The following is a 26,602-nucleotide window of genomic DNA, read 5'->3' on the forward strand; positions in this document are numbered from 1 at the left end:
ACCATAAAGGTGCTGAAGATAGAACTCAGGTCAGCTGTGTGCAAAATAAGTGCCACAGTCACTATACTCTCTCTCCAGTCCCTTCATTCATTTCTTAATAAAAATATTTCATTGGATATACCACAAGTAGTTTATTCATTCATCTGTTATTAAACACTTAAAATCTTTCCAAGTTTAGCTATTAGCATTTATGTGCAAGTCTTTGTTTAGATAAATATTTTCATTCCTCTAAGTAAATAGGTAGGCAAAGTATTGCTGATCAAAATATATAAATATGTATTTAAATGTATAGGGAATTATTTTCTGTTCTCTGATGTGGTAGTAACACCAACTTATACCATTCAGGAAAAAATTGGTATTATGTTGGCCCTTCTTAATTCAACCTAAATCCAAAGTAATAATAAAATTTTTCTAAACTTTCTCCTGGAAATTATATAATTTTAGAATTTTGCAGTTACACATAGGGCCAGATTCCATCTAACATTTGTGTAGGATTTTCATTAGCCAGAGATACATTTTTTGTAAACATGTATATTCCATTGATCCAGAACCAGTTGATAAAAGGTCAGTTACCATAAACAATCCTATGTGCTATTAACAGTAATCTGCTTAAACAGAGATGGTCAGAAATATGTAAAAAGCTCAAAAAGTCTACTGATCATTTCTAAGAGAGTAAATGTCACCTCAATCAAAATAAATTCAGAAATATCAAAAATATCAAAAAGATATCAAAAGATAATTGGCATTTGTTAAAGGAGTGAAAGTGTGAACTGTGTCTTCATCCCCCCCCCTCCCGCCAATCTGTCTCCTCTTTCCTGGATACTACTGTTTCTATGGTCCAGGGGTCAGATTTGGTTATTTGCTAGTTTTCTGTTCTTGTTTATATTTTCCATATGGGTGAAACAGTTTTTAAACTGTTTCAAATCATTTTAAATATATAGTTTACATTTTTTAAATACCATGGTTTCCAGGTTGTTCATAACACAGGGGGGCTTTTTAGAGATAAAGTTGTTCATAATTGAGTTACAGTCATACAATGTAAAACAACCTTCACCGGTGGACATTGCCCACCATCAAAGTGCCAGTTACCCCTCTCACCCTCCCTGATGCAAAAGTCAACAGTTTTTAAAGGAGCTTGTGGGAGTCTTGAAAGACAAAACTACATTTAATGTGCCTTTGAAAATCATGGTGATATTTAACTAAAGGGACAAAGAGTCAGGAGGAAGTAGAAAGGAAATGTTACCTGATAAAATATTTAAGGATTCTTTCCCCACTCCTCAGATCTCTAACAAAGACTATTTCCCTACATGGAGTCTCTTCCTCCCCTTCTTCTGGACTCAACTCCTCCTCTTCCAAAACTGAGTAGAACTTGAAATTTTCCTATAAAATCCTTCTCTGACCATGCTAAACCAAAGGCCATGCCACAGTTCTCCACATCTCCAGAGTCATAGTGTGATCAGTGCTGTCACTAATCACTGACCATAGCTCACGCATGAGCCTGGTTTGGTTGACACTTTTGTGACCTCAATTAAGTTCTTTGCTGTCTTACAAATTGGAGAAATGAATGAGGGGAAGGTAATGGCTAATGTAGCTTTCTCTCTCATTTTAGCAAACAGGTAAGAATCAAATAATGCATTAAGAAAAAAGAAGATGAGGGAGATGTCTTTGTGAAAAGAAAAAATAATTATTTTTAAGCTATATAAGATGGCTGAAGATTTTTATGAGAGCAGACCAAGAATGGATTTCCACAGAATCCTGAAGTGACTTGCTTGACATGGAGCTTCAAAAGTAAGATCCCAGGAACCTGGGGGTGATGAGGTCTAGTTGGATTCCAGGTGCACATACTGCAACAATGTCAGGGTTTTTACTTCCTAAATTAGTCTTTGTCATTTACTTCACCTTTATAAGGACTATTATTGGTATCATTAGTATGAGTATATGCATTACCACTGAGTATATGCAAAGCTAATTATGTTTTATTTGAACTTTAAAATCTGTTCATGTGCCCAGAAAAACTATTCACCACTAATTTCATATCCTTTCCTGCCCATAAATTAATGAGAGCTCCATTAATTTGTCTGTCTCCCCCAAACGGTGTCCTCAATCCTCAATACCAGCATCCATGGGCTAGAAAATTCTGAATTCTCAGTAAGAAAGTCACTGACTGTATTAGACTTGGGCATTAGAAATTGGTACAATTTTTTGTGAAGAGATTTCTCTTCAATAATTCTTATTTAGATATCTCTCTTTTCATGATTGACAATTTTTACATTCATTGCTATGAGCTCAAAAATCGCTCCTGGCTTGGGGGACCTTATGGGATGATGTAGGATTGAATCGCAGTCCGTCCTAGATCAGCCAAGTGCAAGGCAAATGCCCTACTGCTAGACCACTGCTTAGTTTGCTGTGGCAAACTATAAAACACTTTATTGAAAGATAATATAATATGAAGAATAAAATCTACAAATAAGAGATCCCTAAGACCCACAGGTTAGAATTACTATGATCATTGCATCATACAAATGTAACAAGATGTCATCCAAAAAATAGTGTACACAACTGTTTTTTAATTTTATTTCTTATATATTATCCTTAGTATTATATAATTAACATTTTAAAACAACTTATAAATTTTGTAAATTTCCTTGGATTTCCATGTTTTGAGCCCCAAGTATATTCATAAAACCTTACAAAAAACAATTTCAGGGTTATATATATTTAGTTCCCTCCTCTTCCCAAATCGTGTGGAAGACATTTTAATTTAAATCTATTATTTCCAGGCAGAATGGCCCTAACACTTCTTTTTCTTAGAAAATAAAGAGGCTCAGGGGCCGGAGAGATAGCAAAGCGGCGTTTGCCTTGCAAGCAGCTGACCCGGGACCTAAGGTGGTTGGTTTGAATTCGATGGTCCCATATGGTCCCCCGTGCCTGCCAAGAGCTATTTCTGAGCAGATAGCCAGGAGTAACTCCTGAGTGCCGCTGGATGTGGCCCAAAAACCAAAAAACCAAAAACCAAAAATCAAAAAACAAAACACAAAAAAAAAATGAAAGAAAATATAGAGGCTCAAAATTCAATCAATGAAACCAATTAATTAGATGACAAGTTTTTTTTATTATATTTAGATAAACTTGTTTGGGAAAATAATCTGTAAGGCAGATATACTTCTAGCCACCTTTTATATAATCAATTAATTAAATCACCTTTTTAAATAATGGGGACTCTAACACTCCATTATTATAACCCTCTAAATGCCAAGAACAATGAGGAAACAATGGAGCACAACAGCAATTATGGATATGGAGAGAAACTGAGGCAAATGTTTAAGTTTACCAAAATGCCTGCATCTTGTAGATGAGGCTATAATCAACACTTAATATTTTAGCATCAGAAATAAAGGAGGCACTGACCTGTGAAATTAATTCATCTATAGATGAACAATTCAATAAACTCAAAGAAGAAATCTTTTAGAAGATGAACTAATGCATACAATTGGAATTGAAAGAACTAAAGAACATGTTAGCAAGCCATAGTAGCAGAATTGCACAGGTGGAGAACTGTATAGATAAACTTGAAGACAAATTACAAGCCAACATATATAAAGATGTCAAAAGAGAAAGGAGAAACAAAATGATGGGAAAAAATAAGGTATTTAATGAACAAAGACAGGAGAAATAATCTCCAAATTATAGGAATATCAGAAGGGGAGGTATAAGGAAAAGAGGAAAAACAAATATTGAGAGAGATAATAGCAGACAATATCCCCACTCTCTGGAAAGAGGACATTCTGTAGATCCAAGAGGCAAAAATAATGAATAACAAAAAAGACCCTAACAGAACACCACCAAGATATATAGTAATCCAAATGGCAAAAAGAAAAGAGTGTGAAGAGATGGACTCTTTAAAACAGTAAGGGAGAAGAAAAACTTAATTATAAAGGAAAGAACATAAGAATCTCCATTTTGAAACAATCCATGAAAGAAAAGAGTGGAATGACACATTCAAAGTACTGAATAAAAGACATTTTCTAACTGAAATTCACGGATCATTAAAGCACTCATTTATATGAGAAGGAGGGATAAAAACATACACAGACAAAAAAGAACTTACAACAAATGTGCTAAAGATAGACTCTAAATGAACTACTCAAAGATCAATTATATAAACCAAATAACCAATTGTAACAGCAACAACTTTCCACAATATAATAGCACAACAGGGCTTTCTGTCAATCGTTTCCTTAAATACATGTGGATTAAATTATTCCATCAAAGGCAGAGTAGTGAGTTGGATCAAGAAAAAAAACTCAGCTATACCTGCTTGTAGAAAACACACTTAAAATATCAGGATAGACACATTCTCAGAGTAGAAGAATAAAAAAAATTATACAAGCTACTGGAAAAGAAAAATAAGCTGGGAAAGTCATACTCATATCAGACCAAATTGTATTCAACCTCAAGAAAGTACTTAGAGACAAAGAGGGACACAATATATTGATAAGGGGAAAATAGGCCAAGAAGTACTAATTCTGATCAATACATACTCACCAAATATAGAGTCAGCAAGGTATGTAATGATTTTCATCACAAACCTGAGAAACATATGGACAGAAATATAATAGTAGTGAGAGATTTCAATATGCCAGCTTCACCAGTGAATAGATCCACTAGTCCGAACATTAGCAAGGATATAAGAGCCCTAAATAAGAAACTAGAAGGATTATAGTAAACGAAGTAAGCAGAAGAAGGATAAATACAGACTGATATCACTTATATGTGGTATTTAGAATAGCTGCATGAAGAATCATAAAGAATATGATGGTATAAAGAAGAGTTATATTGAACACCCTTGTCCTTAGATAGTTAGAAGAGGAAAGAAACTGAGTGAAAGAAAAAAACAGAAATATGAAAAGATGAGGTCAGGGGCCAAGTGATTTCAGGTGCATTGATAAAGATTTAAAAAAATGGACAGAACTACTTATCTAAGCCAAAGTCACCAACAGTGGAATGCATAGATTGAAACTCTAACAATATTAATTTAAAATGGGTCTGTTATATTGGCAGGTCAGGCAGCAGGAGTAGTGGTGTTAGGGATACACTCTGGCTACCCTGATGGTATGAAATCAATACTGGTGATGGAGTTGGACTTGATTCATTGTATGTCTGAAACCCAACTATGAAGGACTTTGTAAATAACAATGGTTTTCATAAAATAAAATAAGATTTATAAAATAATACTGAAAGTGTGTCTGAGATAGCACAATAGCTAAGGTATTTGTCTGCCATTCACAGGACCCTGTTTAATTTCTGGTGCTTAACAAAAAGTCATAAGTAAGCCCTGAGCACCATAAGTTGTGGTATAAAAACAAACAAGCAAAAAAGCAGATTCTCAGGCCACCACTTTAGACCTACAAGAGGAGGCCTACCTAGGGCATCTCCTGGTCCATACTTGAATAAGTTCACCTGCTCCTGAGAGCTCCATTTGTGCTTAAAGAACTCAGCTATTCTTTTCCCTATGTGTTTATGTGTTGCTGTAAAGCAAAAACAAGAGAATAATTACAGTAGAGGGACATTTACCATTTTATGAGTTAAGCTTAATGTTTTTTCAGAGTCAATAAAAATCATTACTATCACTGTTGATTCATTATTTTTATTATTATTGGCAAAACTCACCCACTAAGAGGATGGACTAGAAAATCCAAAAGAATTTGGTAGCATATAAGGAAACAAAACTAAGGAACAGATAGTATCAAATAATGGCAACCTAGAACTTAGCAGACAAAACTGAAATTGCTATAAAATGGGTAGGGGCAGTACTTGAGAGGTTGTCAAGGAAAAGTGGGTGTAAAAGCAAAACAAAAATAGTAAGGCAGGTCTGAGACATGCTGTTGCAATGAAGGCGCAGTGACTTTACACATAAAAACCATAAACATTAATATGATTACCACCACAATATCCAATCTACAATAAAGGTAAGTGCCAAAAGTGCAAAAATCAATAAAGAGAGCAAGCCCAAAGTTGAGGGTTCTGCAATATTTAAGGCTTGGGAACTTAAAGCTCTTAGTATTAAGTCAAAGAATGAGTGAACAATGATGCCACATTTGTCTAATTCATGGAAACAGTCCTCAGAGCTAGTCTCAGAAGCCATTTAAGACCCAAATAGACAAATGCCATTCCCATCTTGCTTATCTGAATTTTTACCCAAAAAGGAGACAGTAAGTGATTGCTAAGTACAGATATAAAATAAAATGTAGACCATAAAATGTATACTGAGCATAAACATGAGAGTGTACTAAGTTATTCAACAAGTATGTTGGAGGGACTTCTAGATATTGTAGGTGTTGGGACCTGAAGTGAGCTGATTAGCCATTGTCAGGCTCTGAGGCAGTTCTGATGAGATGGTCAGTCCCTCAGGTTGCCTCACTGAATCTCCAGCTCCTCTAAACCAACAACTTTATCACTTCACAGAATACTGACAAGGCTAAATGAGGTGGTGCTAAGTGTCTAGGAGATCTGTCGATCTAATCCTCCCATTTACTTTTGTTCAATATACAATAGCAATCATGGGTTTTTCTTGCACAAAGGACTTCTCTGATCAGAGGTGCTCTTTAGAACATTGATTTGGCTCCAAGATCAATTTGGCTAAGTGAGAAGTACTCTAATGTCTCCTACTGAGATATGGGAGATAATTTAGAGTAAAATCTCTCTTCTTTCCTAGCTGGCCTAGGTATTCATCCTAAAGGATACATATCTCTTGGGTGCTTTTTGAGTTTCTAACTCTAATCACTTGAGACATTTATTCCTGACATATGTTACACACAGAGAGAGGAAATCTCTGAAGGGTATTTCTTGCTCTTGAAATTCATATAACCACAAGGTTTTTTTATGATGTCCCTTTAAGAATAAAGTTTCCTAGAAATGTAACATGTGACAAGGCTAAAACACAATCTAGCAAGATCACAGCTAAGCAAAGTCCCTTCCTCCTTCCCAAAGTCCAACATCTGCATGGATGATGACATACCCAGTACTGTCAAGATCTTGTGCTCTACCCTAAGTTCCCATATATAAAAATATTCCACACATCGTAGAGTATGCAGGTCTAAAGCAAGGTTGCCACACAAAATAATCCAAAGCAACCCAAGGGTAGAACACATGTAGTCTGGCAATCTTCTACCTTGTATCAAGAGCAAACTGTCACCAAAACTGTGGTTTTTATTTTAGTATTGAGACCATGCCAGGTGGGGGAATAAAGTTAGATAGTTCAGGCTATTTTGAGCCAATCCTGTTCAGGTTTGCTTGAGACAGGTAAGACACTCTGGTTTGGGGTAAAACCAAGTTGTAAACACACATATAAAAAGAAACCAAGGATCATCTTTGTTTTTCATATAAAAAGGTGTAATCTAATTTCAGTACCCCATTATGAGGACAGTATCTTTCTAGACTCTCTTTCACTGCCTCTCATCTCTTTTCATTTGATCTGGTTTCATTTGAATGGATGTTTTCCAACATGCATAACAATCATCTTGTTTTATATATAGGCTTTGTGAAAGGAAGACATTTGTTTCCACTAAACAAAGTTGCTTAATGATCCGGGAACTATTTTGTAAATACAATTTGTTATAGTTTTGGAAACTTTAAGTAATTGGAGAAAATACAAAATTAACCTTTGTGATCCTGAAGGGTTTTTTTCCCTATTTAATTCTAGGAAGATAGCATTGAATTGATAAAGCAGCTGTGATGTAAAACATTGCACATTTCAACACAGCCTAAGTTTGGGGGAGTCTCAGGTGCTCATTGAACCCTGCCCATCCTCTGTACTCCTATCATGCTCCATGAACTCTCAAATCAGCATGATTAGCTGGGGGCCAACAGTCTCCAAGATATTTCAATTTGGTTACAAGTAAAAGTTACATAAATAACTTGAAGTGGGGCACAGTGTGACACACCAGGGTCTGAATGAGGGATATGGAAAGGAAATGCTTCTAAAGAGACCTAGGTGAGAAATAATTGAGAATCACTTGCTGTAATTCACTGTTGAGTCTGTTTTACCATCTTGTCTCAGGGCACATCACAGCTAACATTTTTTATATATCTTTATTTAAACAGCTTGATTGCAAATATGATTGTAGTTGGGTTTCAGTCATGCAAAGAATAACCCCCTTCACCAGTGCAACATTCCCATCACCAATGTCCCAGATCTCCTTCCTCCCACCTCACCCCCACCTGTACTTTAGACAGGCTTCTACTTCCCTAGTTCATTAACAATGTAGTTATTTCTCTAACAACACACATCCCTCTTTGTGGTGAGCTTCATGTAGTGAGCTGGACCTTCCAGACCTCCTCTCTTTTGTCTCTGAGAATTACTTCAAAAATGTCTTTTACTTTTCTTAAAACCCATAGATGAGTGAGATTATTCTGCGTTTCTCTCTCTCCCTCTGACTTATTTTACTCCACATAATAGATTCCATGTATATCCATGTATAGGAAAATTTCATGACTTTACCACAGCTAACATTTACCTCTAGTACTAAAAAACTCAAAAGGATCAGGAAGTGGGTCAGCTCGAAAGTGGGTTAGCTGCCTTCTCCAGAGCATATTAGCTGTTAAAAGACAGATTGATGACCCTGGTGATATGGAAGAAGAGAAACAACATTTGACAAGAAGACCTGTTGCACAGACCAGGATAAGAAGAGAGAAAGAAGTGGGAGGAGGCATAGATAAAGAGAGGGAACATGAGAGAGAGAGGTAATGGAGGGAGGAAGAAATAGAGAGAAAGGAAGGGAGAGGAAATAGAGAGAAATCTCCAGTCTTCAAATATTCCACAAAATGGCATTGATGGTACCAATGAGTACAACAGAATGGTTGGGAAGGATGAAATGTGTATATCTAGGCATATGACAGGTTTCAATGAAGTACCCCTTGTTCCCATGGAATAATCAATCTCCCTTAAATGTTTAACATTTAAAAGGTGAAAGGTTTAATGCACCCATTTCTCTTCTTTCACTTTAATTTGATCTCTTTGAAGAAAAGGAGATTTGCTTCCTCCTTGGTCACTTGCGTTAGGGAACTGGCCTACTTCCACTATGTCTCTCTGCCCATTTCATTTGTTCATGTTTTTATGCCTTTTACTCATTTATAAAAGAGTCAAGCACCTGTGAAGTAGTTACTCTACGTGTTGCCATCTGCCACTGTGTTTAAATGAAAACAGCTTTCTGCAGTAGGACTGTCACAACATGAGCAAAATGGAACAAGTTTCTGAAAAGACGAACCTATTGCCTACTTCATCTATAGACATACACAACTGTAGACTAAGTTTAACATAGAGAGATAAGGTCCTCTCTCAATATATACATATGTATAGTGAGAGGGGCTATTGTCCATGAAAAAAACATATGTTCTCTTAACCCAGAAAAGCCAGAAATAAGTGAGCTACATTCAGGAGTTGGCACCACACAGTGACAGATGAAGGAGCAAATATTACTGACTATTAAAACCTCCTCAGTAAGTCCCAAGGTAGATTTAACAAGTGACAAGAATGCCAAATTACAAAATGAAAGGTCCCACCTATTTAGATTTTTAGTAGTCAGATGGTTCAATTAATAAACAACTCACAAATTATATATCACGGGTCATAAAATGAGCATTTTAAAAAATGGAGCATCCAGTAGTCAAAATGCATCCAAACCAAGAACACCTGATTAAAATCATGACTCCATGGCATTGATTTTTCCAATTAAAAATTAAAAAATAATATAAACAAAATGTTGACCAAAACTACATTAATGGGACAGAGTCACAACAAATGGAATTTTCTCTGATGAGCTTTAGAAGTAACACTAACCTACTATTTGCTTCTATCATCCCCCCCTTATTTTGTTATTGGGATGGTTCTCTTAAAGTCAGAGTTTTAAAATTCAGCTCCACACTTCAGTCTGGACGTGTCCTCTATTCATTCTCCACTTGATAGCAAATCATTCAAGTGAAAATACACTGCAAAATTTGGAGCAATTTGAATGTAAATTAAATCAATACAATAACTTAGGAGAACTTGCCCTTGGAAAGAGAGCAAGCTTAGGCAGCTGTTCGAATCTTTATTGTATTCTCCCAATCTTCAGTAATATCACTAGACTTGAGGCATCTCTTACTATCTACATCTTCAAGTGGTAAAGAAATCTAGAGCAAGAAGAGTTATAACCTAGAAATATTTGTTTTCCAAACTAAACAATGAGTATCAAGCTTCCTTCTAATATAAGCCAAAACAATTCACCATGTCACATAAAAATCATGAAATTTAACAGTGGAACTAGATAGAAAATGCAGCTGTTTACATCAGCCATTTGTCACACAACTAAAACCAAGTATATTTTAGTTGAAACAGTAAAATGCAGTCAGAAGAGGATTTTCCAGGATATTCTATTAAACAATTTTAGAAGCTAAAGATGCTCTTCAATGACTAGCGGTATGCTTTCTTTTTTATAATGAAAATAAAAACCAACCAAAAAACATCAAATTCCTAGACTCAAAGTAGAAAATAAAATATATTTGAAATCATTTTCCTCTTTTTAATTGACTGGGAATTCAATGATTTTACAACATTGTTAATTCGAAATCATTGTCTTGATGGGATTAGATGTATTTTTCTTGTAAATTTCTGTCAGTTCTGTCAGTACCTTGTTTATTTTGGAAATTAGCCCCTTGTCTGATGGGTCTTGGGTGAATAGTTTCTCCCACTCAGTGGGGGGCTCTTGTATCCTGGGCGCTATTTCTTTTGAGATGAAAAAGCTTCTGAGCTTAATATACTTCCATCTGTTAATCTCTGCTTTCACTTGCTTGGAGAGTGCAGTTTCCTCTTTGAAGAAGCCTTTAGTCTCAATGTCCTGGAGTGTTTTACCTACGGTTGTTCTATATATCTTATGGTTTCGGGTCTGATATCGAGGTCTTTCATCCATTTGGATTTAACCTTTGTACATGATGTTAGCTGAGGGTCTAAGTTCAATTTTTTGCAAGTGGCTAGCCAGTTGTGCCAACACCACTTGTTGAAGAGGCTTTCTTTGCTCCATTTAGGATTTCTTGCTCCTTTATCAAAAATTAGGTGATTGTATGTCTGGGGAACATTCTCTGAGTATTCAAGCCTATTCCACTGATCGAGGGCCTGTCTTTATTCCAATACCATACTGTTTTGATAACTATTGCTTTGTAGTACAGTTTAAAGTTGGGGAAAGTAATTCCTCCCATATTCTTTTTCCCAATGGTTGCTTTAGCTATTCTAGGGTGTTTATTGTTCCAAATGAATTTCAAAAGTGCCTGATCCACTTTTTTGAAGAATGTCATGGGTATTTTTAGAGGGATTGCATTAAATCTGTACAATGCTTTGGGGACTATTACCATTTTAATGATGTTAATGAAATGGACAGACACTTTGACAAAGAAGAAATACATATGGCCAAAAGACACATGAAAAAATGCTCCACATCACTAATCATCAGGGAAATGCAAATCAAAACAACTATGAGGTACCACCTCATACCCCAGAGATTGGCACACATCACAAAGAATGAGAACAAGCAGTGTTGGTGGGGATGTGGAGAGAAAGGAACTCTTATCCACTGCTAGTGGGAATGCCATATAGTCTAACCTTTATGGAAAGCAATATGGAGATTCCTCCAAAAACTGGAAATCGAGCTCCCATACGACCCAGCTATACCACTCCTAGGAATATACCCTAGGAACACAAAAATACAATACAAAAACCCCTTCCTTACACCTATATTCATTGCAGCACTATTTATCATAGCAAGACTCTGGAAATATCCAAGATACCCTTCAACAGACGAATGGCTAAAGAAACTGTGGTACATATACACAATGGAATATTATGCAGCTGTCAGGAGAGATGAAGTCATGAAATTTTCCTATACATGAATGTACATGGAATCTATTATGCTGAGTGAAATAAGAGAGAGAGAAATATGCAGAATGGTCTCACTCATCTATGGGTTTTAAGAAAAATGGAAGACATTCTTGCAATAATAACTTCCAGACACAAAAGAGAAAAGAGCTGGAAGTTACAGCTCACCTAATGAAGCTCACCACAAATAGGGATGAGTTTAGATAGAGAAATAAGTACGTTTTGAACCTTCCTAATAATAAGAATGTACGAGGGAAATAGAAAGCCTGTCTAGAGTACAGACGAGGGTTGGGTAGGGAGGAGGGAGATTTGGGACATTGGTGATGAGAATGTTGCACTGGTGATGGGTAGTGTTCTTTACATGACTGAAACCCAAACACAATCATATATATAATAAATTTGTTTAAATAAAAAAATTAAAAAAAAAATTAATCACATGATTATTCAACAGATTCTATTAATGGTTCTCTCCATGCGTAAATATTCCCAAGTAAAGTTTAATATAAAAAGTATTCTTTTTAGATAAAAAGTCATCCTCCCAATCACCTGTGTTCCAGAATAAAATTTTTGTTTGGTTAAAAAAAAAAGAAAATCATTTTATTTTTTAAATTTTTAGTTAAACTTTGTGATTACAAATATGACTGTAGTTGGGTTTTAGTCACAAAAAGAGCACCCCCCCTTCACCAGTGCGACATTCCCACCACCAATTCACCCCATATTCCTCCACCCACATTCCTTGCCTGTATTCGACATGGGCATTCTATTCTCACCCATTAACATAGTCCTGGTAATTGTTAGTGTTTTAACTGCACTCACCCCTCCCTGAGGTGAGCTTCATATCATGAGCCAGTCTTTCTGGTCCTCATCTCTGGGCATTATTACAATATTGTCATCTATTTTTTTAAAACCCATAGATAAGTGAGACTATACTGTGTGTCTCTCTCCCCCTTTGACTTATTTCACTCAGCATAATAGTTTCCAGAAACCATTTTCTTTTTTCTGGGGGGGGGGGTCACACTCACCAGCACTCAGGGGTCACTCCTGGCTCTATGCTCAGGAATCGCTCCTGGCAGGCTCAGGGGACCATATGGGATGCCGGGATTCGAACCACCGTCCTTCAGCATGCAAGGCAAATGCCTTACCTCCATGCTATCTCTCCAGCTCCTGGAAAACCATTTTCAATGACTCTCAAATTTTATTAAAAATTACCCCTGATGCTGGAACAATAGCATAGTGGCAGGGCATTTGCTTTGCCTGTGGCCGACCTGAGTTTGATGCCTGGCTCACCAGAAGTGGTTCCTGAACACAGATTCAGGAGTAATCCCTGAGCACCACTGGGTATGGCTCCCAAACCAATCAATCAATCAATAAATAAATAAATAAACAAACAAACAAACCTTTAAATAAAGAATACTATGTGTTGTTCTACAAGTTCATGTTAACCATAAAAGCCTTGCACACGTGTTAAGGACATTGTCATACTTAATTTAGACAGCAAGCATTATGGAGTATCTGTCATTCACCATCCAATAGGCCAGTAAGGTGAGAGGGTTAGAGAGGTAAAGGACTCACTCCCCTCTTTCCTATGCTGGGAGGGCAAGCACCTATAAAACCAAGGGTTCCTGCAGTTAAAAACAACTGCTAATATGAATAATGAACCCCAAGGAGCAAGAAGGGGGTGATTCCTAAGTATAACCAAAATACAGGCAAATTCTAACAGAAGAAAAGATGTATGACCTGACTAAAGAAGTGAGTAGAAGATTCTCTCACTCTGGACTAAAATTAAAGAAGGCTAAATTTACAATGTAGGCTCTCAAGGTCCAGCTAAATGCCAGCCATTAGGGGCTGCCCTCAGGAAATCCCTGCCCTTAGCAAAAGCAAAGGACTTCAACAGCAAATCAGCAAAAGGCATCAACCTTGTAAGGGGTACAAATACAGTTTCAAGAGACAATTATATGTCAAATCTACAGGTAGAAACTACCTACTTATTCAGAGAACCTACTTATTCTGCATGGTCCAAATAAATGTGGGGGTGTTTATCTTCCTAGCAATTAAAAATGGACCAAAATAGGGTCCAGATATCAGTCTTTCTTCAAAGCCGGTATTCTTTTTCCACTTACATAGCCAATGGAGCTTACTCTAGTCATGCACTCTCCCTGGCTTCTGAATTAAAATCGTTTTCCATTTCCTTCGCTTTAGCAAGCTTGTAAAATCCAGAAAGTGCACGACTAAAACAGTTCAGTTTTTTTTTTCTCTCCACATCATGGAAAAAGACATCTAATTTATCAAAATTGTGGCCAGATAAAAAAAATATTCTTGGAAAATTGACTTTCAGAACATAGGAAATTAAAGGTTTTGAGGGAGAAAAAAACTGGGCCAAGGCAGTGGCCAGAGGCAGATGGGTTAAATATGCAAAGCTAAAGACAGACAGTACTGATAGAAATTGAGGCTAGTGAAAGACAGAGTGCATGATGATTTGGTCTATAGAAAAAGTCTGGGTTCATTCTAGTTTCTGCTGGCTAATCTAATAAACTGTTGTGTTAATAAATAAGAAACATTATTATCCTAAAGTCTCACCCACTATGAAGGGTCACTGTGTTCATTCCAGGCACAAAGAAAAGCATACTTTTGGTCAAGCTAATTTGGGAAAAATAAGACTTTTTCTCCATCCTTTAAATAATATTTACAGAGAGATTACAGGAATTAAAACACTTGCCTTGCATGTGACCAATCTGGTTGATCCCTGGCATGGTATTTGCACCCCACCCCTGAGTACAGCTAAAAATTATCTCTGAAAATAGAACCAGGAGTAAGACCTGAGTACTGCTGGGAGTAGCCCAACCTGGTCCAAATTTAAAAAAAAGTCTGCATACTTAGGCTGAAAAGTACTCATTTTTCTCTGATGTCTGACTGCTTTACAATCATTCAATGTACGTAGGTAGATGGGAGGTTGGGGAGGGCCTGGAGTGCAGACTATAAATATTATCCCACATTGATTTAAAACCACACTAAAAGTCTACATAAACCACACAGAGATGATTTCTCTCCTGGATCTGTTGTTACCTAAGCAAGGTGAAAGCCATTCCAAGAATGACATTTAACTGACAAGTAGCAATAGAAATGTTTGGAGGAACAATCTTGCCTATATCATACAAAACAGAAGAGTCTTATTTATATGTGTCATCTATATATATATATATATATATCTCAAAGAGACGATATATGAAGGTCATCTTAAAGGTACCTAAGAAATATTGAAGAATATACAAAAACACAATCCACAAATATTGAAGAATTTCCTAACACTATAATATCTGGCGATAAGATTGTGATTATAGTGATACATTTCTGTGGAAGTACATTCAGAATAAATGTGCCCCTTTCACATCACACATGAGGGTTCATGTAAAAAATATCAGATTTCCATATATTCTTCTTGAGTAATTTGGAAAAATGAAGATTTTCCCTTAACACCTAACAACAGAATGCTCTCTGCATTCTTCGTTGCACTATGATTCTATGTAGAAACTGTTGAGAAGTTCTATTTGTCAAGACTCAGGTGAAAGATGAAACTACAGCAAGTCATAGTTCCTGCTTTCTTGACGATGATTCATTACTTTTAGAGAATGAAATGACATCATATAAATCTGTAAAGGGGTTGGTCTTCACTTGAGTTATGAGTTCAACCAAGTTTATTGACACAGGACAAATTTACCGAAGCACAGAAATCATAAAACAGAGAGCAGAATGGTGATTGGAAAGCTCTAGTCCCACAGAATACAAAGATTCCCTATGGCACCTGAAAGTCTGATTCATGGCTGGCAAAAAAAAAAAAAGTCTTTGGAGTCACAGTGTTCTTCTATTCCTAATATGCACGGGTGTATATCAGGTTCCATCACAGATGATCATCTCATCTTTTAATATGACCTGGATTAATAAGGACAGAATAGCATCTTTCTTTATTTCATCTTGCTTTTCTACCTAATAGTTATTTCCACTTTCAAACTTTCAACCTTTACTTTGAGATCATATTTTACTCTAGCCAATGTAATTATGCTAAGCTCCCACCAAGAATATCCACACTCGAGCCACAATCAAAATTGGTTGTTGCAACAGGCATGAGTTTAGTTAGAGAAATACATTTTGAATACATTTTGAAATACATTTTGAACTGCCCTAATAATGAGAATGTATGAGGGAAATGGAGAGCCTGTTTGGAGTACAGGCGGGGGTCGGGTGGGGAGGAGGGAAACTTGGGACATTGGTGATGGGAATGTTGCACTGGTGATGGGGGGTGTTCTTTACATGACTGAAACCCAAACACAACCATGTATGTAATCAAGGTGTTTAAATAAAAAAAAATTGGTTGTTAGGAGGCAGACACCAATGTTAAGTGATCATCAAAAGTGTGCTGGGTGAGAGAGACACAGCCTTCGTGGGAATGAAAGATGACCAGTTGGAATGGAGCCCTAAGCAATATTAACCAAAGTCCAAATGAAGAATGGGATGAACATAGCAGCTAAGAGACAGTAGGGGGAGGGCACAGACTTGCACGCACAAACTTTGGTACAATTCCCCAGAATCACATGACAGCATTGAAAGACCTGCCCAGTTGGCTAAGAAATGCCAGAATGGTGCCCGTGTGCCCTGAACACCAACTCAGAGCACCTTCTTCCATTAAAATACAAATAAACATACACTTAGAAAAAACTATAAGTATGTACCTGCAAAGTCAACAAGTGTATTATCATAAATTCAAAGAAATAAAAGTAATTTTACAGAGGCTGGAGTGATGGCACAGCAGGTAGGGCATTTGCCTTGCATGCAGTCCACCCAGGTACAATCCCCGGAATCCCTGAGCCTGCCAGGAGTCATTTCTAAATTTCTGAGTGCCGAGCCAGGAGTAACCCCTGAGCACCACTGGGTGTAATCCAAAAACAGCAACAACAACAACAACAAAAGTAATTTTACTAGCTATTTATCGCAGATCGTATTTAGTAATCTTTCTTTTCTACAGTTTGCTGGCTGAATAATTTTCACATGACAGTGATACTGAAATATAATTTTCTATGGAGAAAATTAAAATGATAATTCAGACAGTCTGTTTGCCATTTATTTTTAATTATTGATAATTTAGAAAATTAATCTAAAACCAAGGCAGACATGGAGTACGTCCAAAGCATTTTATTTTGTTTCTCTCATGCTGAACAGCATACTATAAAATCAAATTACTCTTTTGCAACATATATTGACTTATTGATTAGAATGCATATGAGTTTTGTTATTAGAATTCCTAGATAGAACTCCTATATAATATTCTTCAGATAATTCATTTGCGCTGGTAGTGTATTTTCTGGAATAACACACTCTATAGGGAAAAATGTTCAATTATGCTGAGAAGCAACTTGCTAGGCTGGGATCATTTAAAATTAGTTGCTTCATACAAATGGATGCTGAGTATTCTGAGATTTACTACATGCTTATGCCTCACAAACACAAATTCAGTAAATACTTTTAAAATAGATTCCTATGTAAAATAAGCTGCGTTTATAATTGTCAACATTGCACTAACAGAAACTTTGAGTATTTATCAGTAAGAATGAAACACTTATTTTTTGCACATCTTATGTCTGGAGGAAAATTTTTATAAACTGAATATCAGCATATGCATTTGAAACTGCATTTCTCTTTACTATGAATACACTCTGCATTGTCAGGGAATGTTTTTATATCAAGGTACAGCTTGTTGTCCTATACTTTCTTGTCAAGAAACTGGACATAATGTCAGCTTCAAACTATTCCTAAAATGAGCGGTGGCAAAAGTGGTAGGGCGCTTGCCTTCGCACACTCTAACCTAGGATGGACCACAGTTTGATCCCCCGGCATCCCATATGGTCTTCCAAAGCAGGAGCAATTTCTGAGTGCATAGACAGGAGTAACCCCTTAGCATCACTGGGTGTGGCCCCAAAACAAAAACAAAACAAAACAAAACAAAACCTATTCCTAAAATGGAAAACCCAGTATAACTTATGCACTTGCTAATACCTATTTCTTTCTGTGGAGATCTCTTTTTTCTCTGCAAATCATTTTCCTTTCTTTTTACCATTCAGACCATACGCCAGCTGTACCTCAGGGCTTAGTTATAGTTTTGCACTCAGGGATCATACCTGATGGGCTTAGGACACCTCATGGAGTTTAAGAGATCAAACCTAGGTCAGCATTATGCATGGTAATTCTTTGACCTGCTATAATATCTCTCCATCTTATAATTTTCTTCCTTCATAAGTACATGCCTTACATTTCTCATAATGAAAGTCTTTTCTGTAAAGTCTTCCCCATTTGGATGTCTAAAGAAGGTCATTATTTTTTTTTCCTTTATTTGTTTTCGAGAGGAGGTTCATACTGAATGATGCTCAGACGTAACTGAGAACTCAGAGGTAACTCTGCACTCAGGGTCACTTTTGGTGCGGCTCAGAAGATGATATAGTGTACGAGGAACCCAAGGAAAATGCCCTGCCCACTATACAATCTCACCAGCCCCATATTTTTCTTTTATTTTTAAAAGAGTAACTTCACTCCATAAAGAATTGTGGTTTGAGAGGTTTCATGTGTCTTTTTCATTCTATGTTCAATATGCCATTTCTCTGGCTCCTGGTTTGCATTCTTTCTCAGCAAATGTGACCTAGCCCAACTAATAATTAGACTGGTCAGTTGGTCTAGGTATGATCCTCTGTGATGCTGCTTCCTTCTGTGTTGATAAACTGAGATGAGTAACTGCTGTCATTCTTTTTCCTATGATGCTCTACGCCTAATTCATTTATTTTTAATGATTTCATTTTTAAGCATTGTGCTTACAAAAATGTTCATAATTGGGTTTAAGTAATAAAATGTACACCACCCTTCACCAATGCAATTTTCCCATCACCAATGCCCTCCATTTTCCTCCCATCCGCCACCTCCTGCATATCTCTGGGACAGGCATTCTGTTTCTCTCTCACTCTCTCTCTTTCCTTTCTGACATAGTGGTTTGCACTGCTGTCATTCTTTTCTTTTCTTTTTGCTTTGGGTCACATCCAGCAGTGCTCAGGGGTTACTCCTGGTTCTGCGCTCAGAAATCGACCCTGGCAGGCACAGGGACCATATAGGATGCCAGGATTCGAGCCACCGTACTTCTGCATGCATGGCAAACGCCTTACATCCATGCTATATCTCCGGCCCCACTGCTGTCATTCTTATCACAATTCATTTCTATCTTCTGCTGAGATTTTTTTCTTCTTTTTTTAAGACTCTCTTTTATTATTGTTTATATGCATTTTGATTAAGATGTGTTTTGCTTTTTTCTGCTTAAGCTTCTTCACAGTTTTGGAAATGATGCAGTGAATCAAATCGATAAAACTTGCTGCCACATTTTTCTGAGTCCTTCTTTTCTGGCTATTCCTCAGGGACTCCATGCACAGGAGACAATTGAAATTCTACAGCTCAGTAAAGTACTGTTCTTTTTTTATCCTGGTGGTTTGGGTTTTGTTTTCATTTTTATTCATACCTATTACTTATACCTTCAAATATATGAATCTTTTGATCCTTTTGAAGTTTTTTCTATAGTATTTAACAATGTTCTGCTTTCTTCTATCTTCCAACAGATGGAATATATATATATATATATATATATATATATATATATATATATATACACACATATATATAAACCCAGTGACACTCAGGGATTACTCTAAGCTATGTGCTCAGAAATCACTTCTGGATTAGGATACCATATGGGATGCTGGGAATTGAACCAAGGTCTGTCCTGGGTCAGTCGTGTGAAAACAAACACCCTACCACTACACTATCACTCTACCCCCTGAATCTATTTATCTTTTTAAAAGCATTTGTTGATTAATTCTATGTACTTTGCAACTTAATGTTTTATTTTACTTATTTATTCATTTATTTGCTAAGCAATTTGAGGGTGATACCCAAATGGATCAGTCCTGGCAATTTTCAGCCAACCAACCAGTGATTTAGTGTTAAGATTTGAAGATGTGGTACTACAAGGACACTGCAATGTCCTTGGGTACACCAGAGGAATAGAATTGCTAAAATACATAGTGTCTCTATTTTATATAATAGCTATAGCAATAGTGGACAATTGTTCCATTTTTCTCTAGATTCTTTCAGCATTTATTATTTCCTGTCTCTTTGAGCCATGACAGCTCATGGTTCTAATGATAAAACTGGTTGGTTGTTGAAAGGCATACTCTTTTCTGATGCTGCCTCCATCTGAGCTGATAAACTGAGTATGAGTAGCTTCTGTCATTCTTTTTTTTTATTTTGGTAACAGGTATGTGGTGAGCCTCATGTCTATATTTCCTTGTCATTCATGCATTCATAGTCTTGCTTTTCATGCCTAGTCATCTCTTAATGAATACTAAACACTGTGAATGTCGCACTTTTGGTACTGGGAAGTTTTGCATACATTTAAATATTCTTAAACTTAGTCATAGATTCAATATCCAATGGAACAGAACTGAGAGTCCTAAATAAACCAACAGATCTACAGTCTATGACAAAGTCTCTATGGACCAGAAGTGGAGTTAGAGTGTTTGTTCCACAAATGCTAATGAGAAAATGGGATAATCACGTGTCAGGTAAATATATAAAGTAGAACTGTGCACACCATTCACAACAATTAACATAAAGTAGATGAACTCAAAATTTGACCAGAATCTATAAAGTATACAGAGGAAAACAGGAATCAGGCTCGAGGAATTGTTCCTAAGCAGGTCCATTCAACCATATGACTCCAGAGGCAAAACCAACAAAATAGAGATACACAAATGGAATAGCATTGCAAAAGAGGCCTGAGCTCAATGACAGAATGAAATAATCTCAAAATAATTTGGTTTTTTAAGACCTTTATGGATCACACCTGCTGGTGCTCAGCACTTTCTCCTAGACTCTGTACTCAAGGTTGTTGGGGATAGAGTCCAGATCTACCATGTAAAAAGTAAAAATGAACCCACCTGATATATTACCTCTCAATCCCTTCTAAATACTTTCTTGGAAGAGTTTTAGGCTAAAGAACAAGTCTTTATTCTAGAGTCAATGTTGCTGTACATCTAAGCCAACACCGTTAAGCCCTTGCCTGGATGTCCTGTGTGTCAGTGTTCCTTCCAGTGGAACTGGAGGTAACAGGTCAAAGATGCAGAATTATCCTAATGCTCTCAAAACCAGTTCACATTTGAGGAAGCAAACTCCTTCCATATGGAGGAGTTTGAATTAGAAGATCAAGCGTTGACTGACATCACCCATACTCTATAGGCAGACAAAAAGCTCTTCTACCCTGGAAATCTAGACTATTAATATTGTAATAACAGCCTAGTCTCCCTTATTAAAGAACTAGTGAAAGACTATGGGAAGCATAAATCAAGCTTTAATGGAGCTTGGGTCATTGGTTAGTTTAATTCAAGAGCAATGATTGAGTGCTTACTCTGTGGCTTGAATTGTTCTTGATGGCTTTGATTACAAATCTAAATAAGGTTTAATTTATCTTCTCAGGAACCTCAAGGTCCCTCATTAACACATACAAAACACTGGGGCTGGAGTAATTGTACAAAAGGTAGGGTGTTGGCCTTAAATGAGGCTAACCAGGTTCAGTTCCTGGCATCCCATATGGTCTCCAAGTCTGCCTGAGTACAGAGCCATGAGTAAGCCCTGAACACTGTTAGGGGTGACCAAAAAACATAGAAATAAATAACACACATAAAATACTAGCTAGTCCTTAACTCATTACAGGTGTCACTCCACCTCTAGACACTATCTCTGAAATGTTCATGTGATAAGAGTGGTATCTAATAGCAGCGCATTGCTGAGCTTTAGTAAAATTACCTTCTAATGCTGGTCAGTGCTACAGCTGTTTTGTGATCTCTTCCATATGGCAAGGCTTAAAAAAAGTATTTACAAATATACTTAACCTCCACCTAAAATTAATTCAACTTCCTTTAAGCTATATTTATTATTGCCCTAAATCTTGTCTACACACACCCCAAAAATCGGGCAAAAAAAGTTTGCTATTCATTTGCTTACCCTAAAAAATATTCTGTAATTTTACATATTTAATATCATCCACATTTTCAATAAACTCTACAATGTTTTCATGTTTCTTTCCTCACATGCATATTCAGGGCTGGGCAATTATGTTCTTCCCCTGTTGATAAAAAAGAACAACTTCCTGACTTGGATCTGAGATAAAATGAAATTCTGAATTCTCTTCGTTAGGGGAAATCATCATTAAAATATAATTAACATACTCCCATCAACTGAGGCAGCTCCAGGGTATTATGTATAGTCACACTGGGATTTTTATGAGCTTGTATTCCAAATGCTAAAAATCTAGGCACTCAATGCATGCCTAAGAACTAGGTCAGGGTTGTCTGTAATCACCTAACTTCTATTTTCCTTCTTCCATGATTTATATTTTTTCTCCTACTATATTCCCTTGACTCTTGTAAATTTATGGGTTAAAGAGGATTGCATAACACTTTCCTGTTAATTCTTCACAACTATTCTGAGCTGAGAACACAACTAAGATGAAAAAAATCGACTTTAGGGATTAGAGATATAGCACAGCAGTAGGGTGTTTGTCTGGCACGCAGCCAATTCAGGGAGGATGGTGGTGGTTCAAATCCCAGCATCCCATATTGTTCCCCAGCCCTGTCAGGACTGATTACTGAGCACAGAGCTAGGAGTGACCCCTGAATACAGCCACATGTGACCCCCCCCCAAGAAAAAAGAAAAAAGAAAAACTCAACTTTATTCCAGTCATTGGGCTTAATGGTATGTAGGATTATGAGAGCTTTTGTGACCTTATGATCTTTATTAAAAGCAGTATTCATATTATGGCCATTGATTTTCAGAAAAACAAAACAAAACAAAAAAGTACAAATTATTCAAAGTATTTGCAGAAGTCTCTTCCAAGATCTAGGCAAAATAGAATGCTATTTATGAGCTTTTCATTAATTAACTTTAATTAATATTAAGAGACTAGGAGTTGGTGAGATGGTACAGGGTTTGGCAAAGATAAGGCACTTGTCCTGCATGTGGGTCTCCCCACATGATCAGTGTCTGACACTGAATATAATCTCCAGAGCATTGCAGGAATGATCCCTGAGTACTGAGCCTGGGAATAAGCCCTCAGCATATTTGGGTGTGGCCCCAAAACCATACTAAACCAAACAAATATTAAGAGCATAGAAGAAAATAATATTTTGTACTACTTCAGATGAATTAACAGTATCTATTGCTGTTGAAGCCTACATGGCCCTGATTCAGGGAGAGCAGATTATCCAGAAGAGAACAGTGTAATAAGTAATTAGACTTTCCTATCAGTTTACTTTCCCAGTTTCAGAAACTCTGAAAGTTGGGGAGTCACTTCCCTTCAGACAACTTATCTCAGAATAATATATTACAATTTCTGGGTAAATATATTTACAACTTCTGTGAATGATATATTTACAACTTGCTAGGACCTCCTAGCAAGAACACCTTTATTTGGATGCTCTAAGAAATATCAGGAAAGAATGTGTCTGCATATATTTTCTAACTGACTTCCTATCACTAAGCTCACTTGCAAACATTGAAATAAAGCTGCAAATTGTGAATACATATACTACATTTAATATTTTTTTACTAAAAGGGCAGTGACTTTCAAGTTTCAAATTTCAAATTTTCTTTTCATGAATTTCCCTAAAAGGTGGCCATAATCAACAGTTCCCTATCATCCTTCATCAGCACAGAGGGAGTAAAACTATTTATTCACTTTAGAGCAAGGGAAGAAGAGCCACCCTCCCCATGGCCTCTTCTAAGAGGCACAAGTCTACTAACGGGGATGAACATACAATTCACTGTTATCAGATGCCATCACCTGCCCAGACGATATTATTTTCTCTGCCACATCACCAGCTGGCAGATAATGTTTGAACAAGTGACAAAAGGGAGCAGCTGCAGGTGCTCCACAGAGAGAAATCTGTCTTTCTTTTCTCAAGAGGGAAATTATTAAGAAAGAATCTCAGGTGATGAGCTAGGGATATAAAAATGCAAATTAAATATCCCTCACCTAACATTATCATCTTGGTCATCCGAATGGCCTTTGTATACGTCCCTCTGTCTCTTGTTATATCTTCACCCTGCATTTATCTATTGGATTGTCCTTAAAAGAAACCTTCTTTGGGCATATCCTTCTTTGGATTTGGGGACTCTGATTTCAAGAAGACTCACATATAGCCCCAGATCTTAGATGCCTAGAACCTAGGTTGATGTTAGCATTATTTTCACTCCTCATTTCTTCAGCATTCCACTTACTATAAACATTGTCTCCAGCCCTCCTAGTTTCTCTTCCTAACACTGTAATATTCTGAGACATAAGTTAATATTGTCTTCATGTACCTCAAGTGACCTCTCCCTTACTTTAGCCTAATATAGCTTAGATTCCATATCTTATTTCTCTCTACAGCATCTTATCAACTTGGCAAAAACTCAACCCCTGGTTAAAGACAACATTCTAATTTTATGTTTGCTCCAAGGCAGCTGACACATTGCAGATGAATAACACATAATCTTGCTGAATGATCTCACTTCAGATCTGAACCCTGCAAGAGTCTCAGAGAATTCCATCTGGGTGGGCCTTTATGCAATTTGGTAATCATGTTATAGTCCAGACATTTTTCCACTCCCCAAGATCAAAACTAAAGACCTTCTCACATCTTCAAAGAATGACAAGCTGCATACTTTCCTTTTGATGCTGATATCAAAATTATTTTTATATTTATATTGGCTCAACACAATGACTCCAATCTTTGTTCAAAAATAGAATTATAGTTCCCTGTTCATTTATCTCTTTTCACATGGGAGATAGGTACAAGAGGAAGAAAGAAGGAAACATAAGAAGAAAAACATAACAGGAGTACAGGTGATAAGCTGAATCGTGCTGTCCAAACTCTTGGATTTCTATTTCTCAGCTGGGATGGAGCAGGCTGTTGTGGCATACAACCAAAGTCAAATTTCTTCATCTTCTAAGTTTCTAAATTTTCAAAGATAGTAGGTCTGAAAGTGCCTGAAATTGCTTTGTATTTCACTGTCAAATTAATTTCCATGTGTTTATTTTTAGGACTTTGGACTACGCTGTGTGTGTGTGTGTGTTTTTTTTTTTTTTTTTTTCAGTTTTCTCCTGGCTCTGTGTTCATTCCTGGCACTTTGTTCAGGGATCATTCCTACTGAGACTCCAGAGATCATATGGAATGCCAAGAATTGAACCTTGGTTAGCTGTATTCAAGGCAATTTATTTATCCACTATTATACCTCTTTAACCCTTTATTGAAAATCCCAGTAGTCAGGAGGGATCAAGTTAGATTAATCAAAGTTACTCACTTATCACCACATTGACTAAAATTGATGATCCATAGCTTTGTTTCTACCCATCATTGATTTCCACCCAAAATTCATGTATAAATAGTAATCAGAACTCTGAGTCCTCTCAGTCTTAGGGACTGATCCCCTGGGGCACTCTTCAGAACACAGAGTCCTAGATTGTTTCTGCAGACCAGAATACTTGGAATTGGTTTCCTAGTTCAAAAGATTGGCTAAAAGAAAGACATCAGTAATAAGTTGATTATTTGATGACATGGCAAGAATTTATATAAAGTCAGGCCAAGAATTTTATGATGATAAACAGTACAAGTCTATCAAAGCTGCCATATTTTTATGCTGACCTTGCCACAATTGAAGACGCTCCTAATATCAAATTTCTTTATGTACAACGACCCCACTCTAAAAATAGCTGTTTCCTATTTTCTCCAGTGTTCACTATATCTCCTCTGTCTTGGAAAGTCTTAGAAAGTCATGGAGTCACATCTGGACCGCAGTCATCTCAGAGTTCGAAAAGATCCAAAATTCCAAACCAAGTAGACTAGTACCTGAGCTACAAGGGTGTGGCAGAAAGGACAGAAACTGGGTTTGATTTTACCTCACTTCTAGATATAAGCAGAGAATATGCCAAGAAAGACTTCTCAGACATTCAGAAAGTGTGGTAGTAAACCTGTCAATCTGAGCTGAAAATCCAACCAGAAGCTGGAGCAGACCTTTGATTTTGGTAATAGAGCTCATTGGAAGCCAATCAGACGAAGCTCACATTCAAAATGAGCATCTAACATTTTAGTCACTGGATGCTTCAAAGGTCAATTGGTAGCGCCATATGGTGCTTGTGTGTTTGTGCCAATATTGTCTGAGCCCAGGAATGCGCACACAGGCAATCATGACTTAAGGCAGAAAATTTCATTTGCACCCTCACACCCATCTGTTCCTAGAGCAGTGAAGAGTTTGCAGAAGCTGAAAACATGTGCATCAGAAGCTAGATTTTAAAGCGCAAAGCTTCTGAGTGCTTTGATCAAAATATTTCAGGACTTCGTGTGTTCTTGGCGGCATTTACTATGGGAGGCATTGATCCACCTCCTAGACCATTTCTGAGAGCTATTCACAGAGAAAAAGATTTACGGAAATATTTGTAGAATCCACTTGACTTTCTGCTCTTGAGCTGTCTATTTGCCCCAGGGTTTCCTTTTGTTTACTTTTTCATTCGCTAAATATAGTAAGCACATAGACAATGATATGGGTTTTGCATGATTTTGTTTCCTAAAGTCCCATCAA

This window comes from Suncus etruscus, chromosome 8 (genome assembly GCF_024139225.1).
Source record: "Suncus etruscus isolate mSunEtr1 chromosome 8, mSunEtr1.pri.cur, whole genome shotgun sequence".
NCBI lineage: Eukaryota > Metazoa > Chordata > Mammalia > Eulipotyphla > Soricidae > Suncus > Suncus etruscus.